Genomic DNA, 11661 nt, shown 5'->3' on the forward strand with positions numbered 1-11661 from the left:
TAAATTCCATCAATGGTATCTAGAGCCGGAGTCTATGGATTATGCTTCTTATATATGGTCTTTAAAACCCATCAACTTTGCATTCTACTAACATGCATGAAAGTAAAATGCAAAATTAATGGATTTGGGAGGGTTTCTCATTATGGCCGAATTTGGAGGGTTCCAAAAGTGGTTTTGGGTTTGCTATTTGGTTCATATTTGTTGATATATTGATGTTCACAATCATAGCCAAGACCTTGTGTTTGAATGAATATTTATTTGGTTGATTTGTTAATCTTTCCATGTGGTTGTTATATTCATTCATTTGGTTTGTAAAATTAATTATTTCATTTGGTATGTAATATTAATTTTGATTATGTAATTTATTTTATATTTGGCATGTAAAATAGATTAGGTTGTATTTTCATTTTCTAGACAAAATGTATTAGGATATATTTTGTAACAAGATGAAGATGCATGAAGATCACAAGGAAGAACACAAGGAGCATGTGGATGCAAAATTAAGTGGGAGGTTAAAACCTCTTACTTTGTGTTTTACCCATTGACCGGTGGCATTTTGTTTTCGGCTAAACAAAATGTCCACCAAAAGGCTTGATTGTGAACATTTGTTTTGCATGCGTGGTTGTTTTAATCTCTTGTATGATTGTGGATTGTGTATGTTATTACAACAAGTTATTACACAAGTTAACAACAAGCAAAACTACAATTTAATTGGTTAAATTACACATTATTAACAACATGCAAAATGACAATTTAAATCGGTTAAATTGAAATGGCTAAAAGGACATTAATAAGTGGTTATTAAGAACATGATAAGGATCATAATGTATAAAATGGTTTATATCATGTAATTGGCTAAAATTACAAGACATGAAAATGGTTTTTCATAAGTACCATACACTAAATGCATGTTGGTGTATGGCATAAAAGTTTTCTCAAACTAGAATTAACGAAAACTTAAAATCCCTTTTACAAACAAGGCAAACAAGTTAAACGCCATCCTTTTGTGGAAACACTTAGACGTATTAGGAAACTCTTGATGGGATAAAGGTCACCTAACCGTCATGAGCGAACTAATATGAATAAGGTACACTTCGCATACATGTGGGATAAAGGTCACCTAACCACTTGTATGTTAAGTCTACATGTTTACACAAGTAGGACGACTTGATTTGGGAATCATGAACTTAGGGTCACCGAAGCATGATGAACAAATAGGCGTTGATGGGATAAATATGCCATGCAAAAGGATTGCATGATCCCATACTCTAGAAGTTGCAAATGGATTGCAATTGTCATTTATTGACTACCTAGCTAAATCAAATTGCGGGATGAAGGTCACCTAACCGAAATTTGGTTTATCGTTGGATTCTAGAATTTAATAATTCAAATTGATTTAAAAGGGTATTGTTTATTAAATTTAAAATCGATACTTAAACGAACTTTGTTAATTTTGTAGATGGCCACCAATAACAACAACAACATTCCAAACGCACCACTTAACCTAAACCACCTATCATTAAGGTCTCTCTTAGAGAAAGACAAACTCAACCATACCAACTTTATGGATTGGTTCCGCAATCTTCGGATTGTCCTCAAACAAGAGGATAAAATGTATGTACTTGAGGACCCCATTCCCGATCAACCGGATGAGAATGATGTGGAGGCAATGGCCTCTTACGATAAGTATTGCCACGACTCCCTTCAAGTCTCATGCTTAATGCTTGGGACTATGATACCCGAACTCCAAAAGGATTTCGAGCATCATAGTGCATACGACATGATAACGCAATTGAAGAAGATGTTCCTTCAACAAGCGCGTGTCGAGCGATTCGAAACGGTTCGGGCGCTACATGCTTGTCGTATGGACGATACCCAATCGGTTTCATCTTATGTACTTAAGATGAAAAGCCTTATCGATCGTGCTAACCGTCTTAACCTAAACATTTCCAATGAGTTAGCCACCGATCTTATCCTTAACTCCCTATCAAAAAGGTTTGATCAATTTGTAATTAATTACAATATGAATGGGATGGATAAGAGCATAGGTGAGCTTCACGGTATGCTTAGAACGGCGGAAACTAGCATGGGTAAAAGGGCTTTACCCGTGTTAGCAATCGATCAAGGTGGATCCAAAGGTAAGACCTCTAAGCCAAAGATGGCTAAGAGAAAAGGACCCGCCTATCAAGGCAAAGGGAAGGGGAAGATGGTTACCCCAACCATCAACAAGGCAAAGAAGCAAAAGGTAGCCGAGAAGGCAAACCCCAAGGAAGACCCATGTTTCGGTTGCGGTGAGATGGGTCATTGGAAACGAAATTGTCCGGTCTATCTTAAGGAGTTGAAGGACAAGAGGGATGCAGGGCAAACCTCAGGTAATGTATATATGGTATATATAGAGCTTAGTATTACTTCTTCTAATACATGGGTATTAGACACTGGATGTGGAACTCATATTTGCAATTCTTTGCAGGGGTTCAAAAGAAGTGATCATAAGGCGGGAACATCAAGTCTCTATATGGGCAATGGTGCAAAGGTGCATGTTAAAGCTCAAGGAGACTTTATTTTGAAGCTTCAAAGCGGATTGGAACTTATTTTAGAAAATGTTTTGTATGCTCCGGATTTGTGTAGAAACATTATTTCTATTTCTCGCTTAAAACAATGTGGTTACGTTGTTAATTTTATTGATGATGATATTCATGTTTCTAAAGATAATGTATTCTATTTCAAGGCTTCGCCTTCAAATGGAATTTATGAATTGGTTCATGATGACACATCATCTAGTAGCTCAATGTACCATACAAGCACCAAGAAACTCAAAAGGGATTTGAGTGATTCCTACTTATGGCATTGTCGCCTTGGTCACATAAACAAGAACCGAATACATACACTTCAAAAGAATGGACTTTTGAAATCAAATGAAATGGATTCGTTTGAAGTATGTGAATCTTGTTTACAAGGCAAGATGACTAAAGCACCTTTCAAAGGGACCTATGAAAGGGCTAAAGATTTATTGGGATTAATACATTCGGATGTATGTGGACCCTTTAAACCCATGACTAGGAAAGGTGAAAGATACTTTGTTACTTTCATTGATGACTTTAGTCGTTTCGGATATGTCTACTTATTAAGAAACAAGGACGAAACGTTTGAAGCATTCAAAGAATATCAAAACGAAGTACAAAATCAACTCAATAGGACAATTAAGGTACTTCGTACCGATAGAGGAGGTGAATACCTAAGCGATGCCTTCCAAGATCATCTTAGGAATTGTGGGATTATCTCACAACTTACTCCACCCGGAACACCCCAACTTAATGGAGTTTCCGAAAGGAGGAACCGAACCCTAATGGATATGGTTCGATCTATGATGGCAAGAAGCTCGTTGCCTCTATCATTTTGGGGTTATTGTCTAAGCTCCGCGGCTCGTATTTTAAATATGGCCCCAACCAAGAAAGTGGAACGAACTCCTCACGAGATGTGGTTTGGTAAACCTCCATCTCTATCATACTTAAAGGTATGGGGATGTGAAGCTTATCCTAAGCGTTACGTCCCTAATAAGTTGAATGCTCGATCCACGAAGTGTATCTTCATAGGGTATCCCAAGGATGATATGGGATATTATTTCTATGATCCATCCGAGCAGAATGTATTTGTTGCTCGGAAAGCGGAATTCCTAGAAACCAAGTTCCTTATGGAAGGTGATGGTGAAAGGAAGATAGATCTTGTAGAGGTACAAGATCAAGCCGATGATACACAATTGGTTGGCACTAGTACTCAACATGAGGATGTTGAAAATGATCAAGTGGATGATCAAGGTACACAAGACGTTCGAAGATCTAGTAGGATTAGTAATCCTCCCGAGAGATATGGGTTTCTCGTGGATGGTTGCTATACGGTTGATTTGGATGAACCAACAAACTACCAAGATGCTTTATCAAGGATTGATAAAGATAAATGGCAGGATGCCATGAACGCCGAGATGCAATCCATGTATGAAAACCAAGTGTGGGAACTTGTTGAGCAACCTCCTAGCTCTAAGCTAGTTGATTGTAAATGGCTTTTCAAGAAGAAAACCGACATACATGGAAACTTGGATACATATAAAGCTAGACTTGTAGCAAAAGGTTTCACTCAAACTCAAGGGGTTGATTATGATGAAACTTTCTCGCCAGTGGCAATGCTAAAGTCTATTAGGATATTATTTGCCATTGCTGCTCACTACGACTATGAAATATGGCAAATGGATGTCAAAACCGCTTTCCTAAATGGATATCTTATGGAAGATGTCTATATGGTCCAGCCTGAAGGTTTTGTTGATCCAAAATATCCTAAAAAGGTATGCAAGTTAAAGAAGTCAATCTACGGATTGAAACAAGCATCTAGAATGTGGAATCATCGTTTTAATGAGGAAGCCGAGAAATTTGGCTTCATTAAAAATGGTGATGAAGCTTGTGTATATAAGAAAGCTAGTGGGAGCACTATCATGTTCCTTGTACTATATGTGGATGATATATTATTATTTGGGAATGATATTACCACAATGCAAGGAGTCAAAACTTGGCTAAAGAGTTGCTTCTCCATTAAGGATCTTGGAGATGCACAATACATATTGGGGATAGGGATCTATAGGAATAGATCCAAGAGATTGATAGGTTTAAGTCAAAGTACATACATTGATAAAATCTTGAAAAGATTCAAGATGGAAAACTCTAAGAGAGGTTTGGTACCTATTCAAAAAGGAACCGTTCTCAGTTCATCTCAGTGTCCTACCACGGAAAATGAACAAGAGAGAATGAAGAAAGTCCCATACGCATCTGCTATTGGGTCTATCATGTATGCAATGATATGTACTAGACCGGATGTGTCATGCGCTCTAAGCTTGACAAGTAGATACCAGAACAACCCAGGAAACAGTCATTGGATTGCTGTTAAAAGTATATTGAAATACCTTAGGAGAACTAAGGATATGTTTCTAATATATGGGTCTGGTGAGGAGGAACTCGCCGTAAAAGGTTACGTGGACGCGAGTTTCCAAACTGATCGAGATGACTCTCGATCACAATCCGGTTATGTCTTCATGTTAAATGGTGGTGCGGTCTCTTGGAAGAGTTCGAAACAGGAGGTTGTTGCGTTATCCACTACAGAGTCGGAGTACATTGCCGCCTCATTGGCAGCACAGGAAGCTGCATGGATGAAGAAATTCATCGACGACTTAGGAGTTGTCCCTTCCATTCAGGACCCTCTTGAGATCTTTTGTGACAACGAGGGTGCGATTGCTCAAATCAAGGAACCTCGTGCTCATCAAAAGACTCGTCACATTGAGCGGAGATTCAACTACATCAGGGATGAGGTTGAAAAGGGAAAGATATGTATTCACAAAGTTCACACAGATCAAAATGTTGCGGATCCACTCACGAAGCTTTTACATGGGCCAAAGCATGAGGGACATGTTTGTGCATTAGGGCTTCGATATTCTAGTGATTGGAATTGATCTATTTTATGTATTCTACCGGAACGAAATTATTCAAACTCATTAATATAACTATGGTGTTAATTTATTTGAGTTATGTTCCTATTTTGCATATTTCATCCATGAATAAGCAATTATTCTAAATTTCCGTAGTCGATCACATTTGTGGGAACAAGTGTGAGGTTTAGACTATTATGAACTCGGATTGGTATACATTCGTAGGTTGAGTGTGGGGCAAGGTTGCAACCAAGGTTCATAGATATTTGTGGGAAACAAATATTGGAAGACCCGCTCTCAAGAATTACTGTATAGAGCCTTTGTGGTTGATCACATGTAATCTTGAGTAAGGCGAATATCATTGTATCCTTTGACCTGAGATACATATTGGGTTCGGATATTCACCAAGTATTGTGCCTTGATTCTTCCCTTCGCTATTCTGAAACATGGTAGTACATAAGGAAGAACTCAGGTATATTACAAAGTGTATATCTAGGGCGTATGTAGTCAAGATGGAATTTGTCCCTCTTATTCGTTGAGAGTCAGATGTCTAAGGCCTGAAAAGTTAAATCTATAAGAGAGTGATCACTCTGTATCTCCTAGATTTGACATGACATCTAGGATGAAAGGATATAATGAAAGATTCACCTAATCATATTCGAGATGGGAACTCGAAAGGGATGATGTTATTGAATGGCACAAAGTCATAACATATTAGGGGTGATGGACGGTGTGTTAGGCTGTATCCATTACTTGCATTAATTTCTTATGTTTCTCGTGCAAGTGGGAGATTGAAGGTATTTCGTATGCCCGAGAGACATATTAAATCAATGTGGCTGATATGTTATGATCCAAGTCGGATCATACCCAATAACAAGCTTACCGACACCTTAAAAGTATTTGATCTTAACGATTGGTTCATTAAGCAAATACGCGACACTTGGATTTTAGAAAATCGGTTTTCTAAAATATTATTACTTGAGATAAATTATTTGGATAATTTATAAATTAAGGATTTAATTGTTTATAAGGATAAACAATATATATTGTGTTATATTTATAAAAAGTTTATAAAAATATGTATGTAACTTAACAAGTCCTTTTGTATACAAGTTTTATAAAAATAAAAGGATTATTTTTATATAAAACCCATGTGAAGTGTATGCAGTTTTTGGGACTCCTAGACAAGCATCTCATGCTTGTTTTGTTACTTTTAACATAACACAAGTATTGAGGTACATGGGTATTAAGTCCTTGACCAAAGAGAGAAGTGTAGCACTTGCAAAAACACAAATTCACTTCAAAAAAAAAACTGCAACAGCCTTTTTTTGCTGCTGGCTGCTGTGACCCTTTTGTTGCTCAAAGGGTGTTCATACTTTGGTCTTTTGAAGGTAAACTCAAGTGTCAAAAATCCTAACTAAAGGCTAGGGTGTTGGGTAATAGTTTGGGGTATTATCTCTTGAGGCTTCATAGTTTTGGAGCTTGCTTTCATCAACATTTACCCTACTTGTTGCTGTCCAAATTCAGCTCAATACTCATCATTGTGAGGAGGTATAATCTTCTTCTTCACTCATTTTATATGTAAGCATGATTCAAGACTTGATATTCATATGGAATTTGACAAAATGGCTTTACAAATATACTTGTTCTTATAATGCTTCCGCTTGCTTTAACTATCATAAATTGGTTTTGTGATGATGTAAACTTTAAGTGCATGTTGTTTTGAAACTTGTTAAATTCCATCATATATATCATATTAAGATATATTAATATATCATAATATCATGATAATATAATAATTTAACATCTCATTAGATATAATAAACAATGGGTTAACAACATTAATTGAGATCGTTAACTTAAAGGTTTCAAAACAACACTTACATGTAACGACTAACGATGACTTAACGACTCAGTTAAAATGTATATACATGTAGTGTATTTAGATCTATTAAAATACTTTTAGAAGACTTCAAGACATATATCAAAACACTCATACTTAATGAAAATGGTTACAGTTACTTTTCCATTCTTTTCTTTCATCAAGAATTCTAGTCGTATTCTTACCCGTATTATACACAGCTTCAAAACGTACTTACTATGAGTATATACCAATAGGAACTAGCATGGGATTCCACTCTTGATTATGTCATGTATGACTAATCAATTTTAACTTCTACCATGAGCTAGTCAACTAACTAGAACTCCTTTTAACCCCACTCACCACTCACCAATTACCACTCATCATTCACTCCATTTCACTTCCAATTCTCTTTCTAATTCTCTCTCAACACACACACACTATTATGAACGTATTTTTCCAGTAGTTAATCATCATCTTCATCAAAAATCACTTCAAGAATCAAGCTATAATCATCATAGGAAGAACACTTCAAGAACGCTTCAAAAATCCCTTCAAGTTTACTAATTTACTTCCAAGCTTTCTAATCCATTCCAAGTAATCATCTAAGATCAAGAAACCTTTGTTATATACAGTAGGTTATCTTTCTTATTCAAGGTAATATTCATATTCAAACTTTGATTCAATTTCTATAACTATAAACTATCTTAATTCGAGTAAAAATCTTACTTGAACTTGTTTTTGTGTCATGATCATACTTCAAGAACTTTCAAGCCATCCAAGATCCTTTGAAGCTAGATCATTTCTTGTCACTTCCAGTAGGTTTACCTACTAAACTTGAGGTAGTAATGATGTTCATAACATCATTCGATTCATATATATAAAACTATCTTATTCGAAGGTTTAAACTCGTAATCACTAGAACATAGTTTAGTTAATTCTAAACTTGTTCACAAACAAAAGTTAATCCTTCTAACTTGACTTTTAAAATTAACTACACACATGTTCTATATCTATATGATATGCTAACTTAATGATTTAAAACCTGGAAACACGAAAAACACCGTAAAACCGGATTTACGCCGTCGTAGTAACACCGCGGGCTGTTTTGGGTTAGTTAATTAAAAACAATGATAAACTTTGATTTAAAAGTTGTTATTCTGAGAAAATGATTTTTATTATGAACATGAAACTATATCCAAAAATTATGGTTAAACTCAAAGTGGAAGTATGTTTTCTAAAATGGTCATCTAGACGTCGTTCTTTCGACTGAAATGACTACCTTTACAAAAATGACTTGTAACTTATTTTTCCGACTATAAACCTATACTTTTTCTGTTTAGATTCATAAAATAGAGTTCAATATGAAACCATAGCAATTTGATTCACTCAAAACGGATTTAAAATGAAGAAGTTATGGGTAAAACAAGATTGGATAATTTTTCTCATTTTAGCTACGTGAAAATTGGTAACAAATCTATTCCAACCATAACTTAATCAACTTGTATTGTATATTATGTAATCTTGAGATACCATAGACACGTATACAATGTTTCGACCTATCATGTCGACACATCTATATATATTTCGGAACAACCATAGACACTCTATATGTGAATGTTGGAGTTAGCTATACAGGGTTGAGGTTGATTCCAAAATATATATAGTTTGAGTTGTGATCAATACTGAGATACGTATACACTGGGTCGTAGATTGATTCAAGATAATATTTATCGATTTATTTCTGTACATCTAACTGTGGACAACTAGTTGTAGGTTACTAACGAGGACAGCTGACTTAATAAACTTAAAACATCAAAATATATTAAAAGTGTTATAAATATATTTTAAACATACTTTGATATATATGTATATATTGTTATAGGTTCGTGAATCAACCAGTGGCTAAGTCTTACTTCCCGACGAAGTAAAAATCTGTGAAAGTGAGTTATAGTCCCACTTTTAAAATCTAATATTTTTGGGATGAGAATACATGCAGGTTTTATAAATGTTTTACAAAATAGACACAAGTACGTGAAACTACATTCTATGGTTGAATTATCGAAATCGAATATGCCCCTTTTTATTAAGTCTGGTAATCTAAGAATTAGGGAACAGACACCCTAATTGACGCGAATCCTAAAGTTAGATCTATCGGGCCCAACAAGCCCCATCCAAAGTACCGGATGCTTTAGTACTTCGAAATTTATATCATATCCGAAGGGTGTCCCGGAATGATGGGGATATTCTTATATATATGCATCTTGTTAATGTCGGTTACCAGGTGTTCACCATATGAATGATTTTTATCTCTATGTATGGGATGTGTATTGAAATATGAAATCTTGTGGTCTATTGTTACGATTTGATATATATAGGTTAAACCTATAACTCACCAACATTTTTGTTGACGTTTAAAGCATGTTTATTCTCAGGTGAATACTAAGAGCTTCCGCTGTTGCATACTAAAATAAGAACAAGATTTGGAGTCCATGTTTGTATGATATTGTGTAAAAACTGCATTCAAGAAACTGATTTTGATGTAACATATTTGTATTGTAAACCATTATGTAATGGTCGTGTGTAAACAGGATATTTTAGATTATCATTATTTGATAATCTACGTAAAGCTTTTTAAACCTTTATTTATGAAATAAAGGTTATGGTTTGTTTTAAAAATGAATGCAGTCTTTGAAAAACGTCTCATATAGAGGTCAAAACCTCGCAACGAAATCAATTAATATGGAACGTTTTTAATCAATAAGAACGGGACATTTCAATTCAAACCAGAAGCAATGTTCAGAATGATACTTTGTGCCTTAACCTTCTTGGCATCTGCATCAGATAAATTGCTAAAGAATTGGACTAGTGAAGGACACACCATGGCATTCAAAAAAGTCACGAAATCTTTGTACGAGTGTGGTGGTCCTTTTAAAAGGGAGGAAAGCATGTTTGTGTCAAGATTGGGAAGTGTAATTTGTTGTTGAGAAGAACTAGGGCCAGCTCCTTGTTAAGTGGATGACGGAGGAATTTGACCAGTTCTTCTCCTCTTGGCGGAAGGCGGAAGAGTTGTTAATGTAGTGTCTTGATGTGCTGCACTAGCTGTTGGAGATAAAGGAAAATTGTTATTTATAAAAGAGTTCCAATATGCTTCACAACATTTCAAATGTGGCATAAAGTATAAGGAAGGGTTTGGATTATAAAATCCACCAGTACTGGGTATGCAAGAAAACAAGTACAGGTTTTGGTATGGAATTTTGCATAATTCAGTATTGTCGTTTTCATTACCCGAGGTACGACGTTCTCTAGAGGCAACTCGATTCATACCTATGTCTTCTTCTTCTTCTTCTTCATCTTCAACCTCCCTCATTACATCTGTTTTGGGGGTATCATCAATAATTTTCTCGGTAGTAAAGGTAAGCTGCGAATAAACCGATGACCGCATGGCGGTAAGCGGAGTAATTTCTGCAAAAAATTAAAAACTCACAGTGATTAAATGGATAAATAAAGAAGAACATTTTATTTAAGCATATGTAGCAAAAGTAAATGCTTACTCTTTTCCCCAGCAAGAACACAGGCATAGCCTTGTGAGATATCCTAATCTTGGCTCATCGATGTCAGCGAAAGCATGTGTTCCCCATATTTAATGTCATTGATTTCTTCAGCTTTAATCCTTTTAAACAAAAGGTTTTCTTTGGTGTCGAGTTTTGGAAAGGTAACAGATACGGTATGCGAGTATTTGCGCCATACTCGGGTAGCTGAGTATTGTTTATCAATTGCATCTTCATTAATAAAGATAAATGAAGCATACCAGTTGTCACCAGGATGATCAAGTGCAGGTTTCAGAAACCCATGAACTTTATTGAAAGTGAACCAACCATTTTCATGGCGTGCTATACGAACCAAATGGCAAAATATCTGAATTGATGGTTCAATGCTCCTTGAGTGACAATACATTTCAAAAATCAAGATCTTTCGAATTGATGCTGGTTCGAATTGACCAACAGCAACACCGTAAAATTTGCAAACTTCTAAGAAGAAGGGTGTAAATGGCAGACGTAAGCAAAATTTGAAGATTGAATGGCCATAAATAGCAACCTTGCCAGGGGGCGGTGAGTAGGCTCTGGCATTAATTGCAGGAATCACTGGTTCAACACCAGCTAATCTAGGAAAATGTTGTAGTAGCTCGCTTAAATATCTCTCATTTACTCTGCTAGGAATAGCTGTAACATCCTTTATGGCTGCCATTAATGTTCTAATGAAACAGGAGGTAACGAAGGTATTGATGGAAGAAGATGAATACTGTAGAAGAAAGTTGTAAAAGTAAATGATC

Source organism: Rutidosis leptorrhynchoides, chromosome 10 (assembly GCF_046630445.1).
Source record: "Rutidosis leptorrhynchoides isolate AG116_Rl617_1_P2 chromosome 10, CSIRO_AGI_Rlap_v1, whole genome shotgun sequence".
NCBI classification, from domain to species: Eukaryota; Viridiplantae; Streptophyta; class Magnoliopsida; order Asterales; family Asteraceae; genus Rutidosis; species Rutidosis leptorrhynchoides.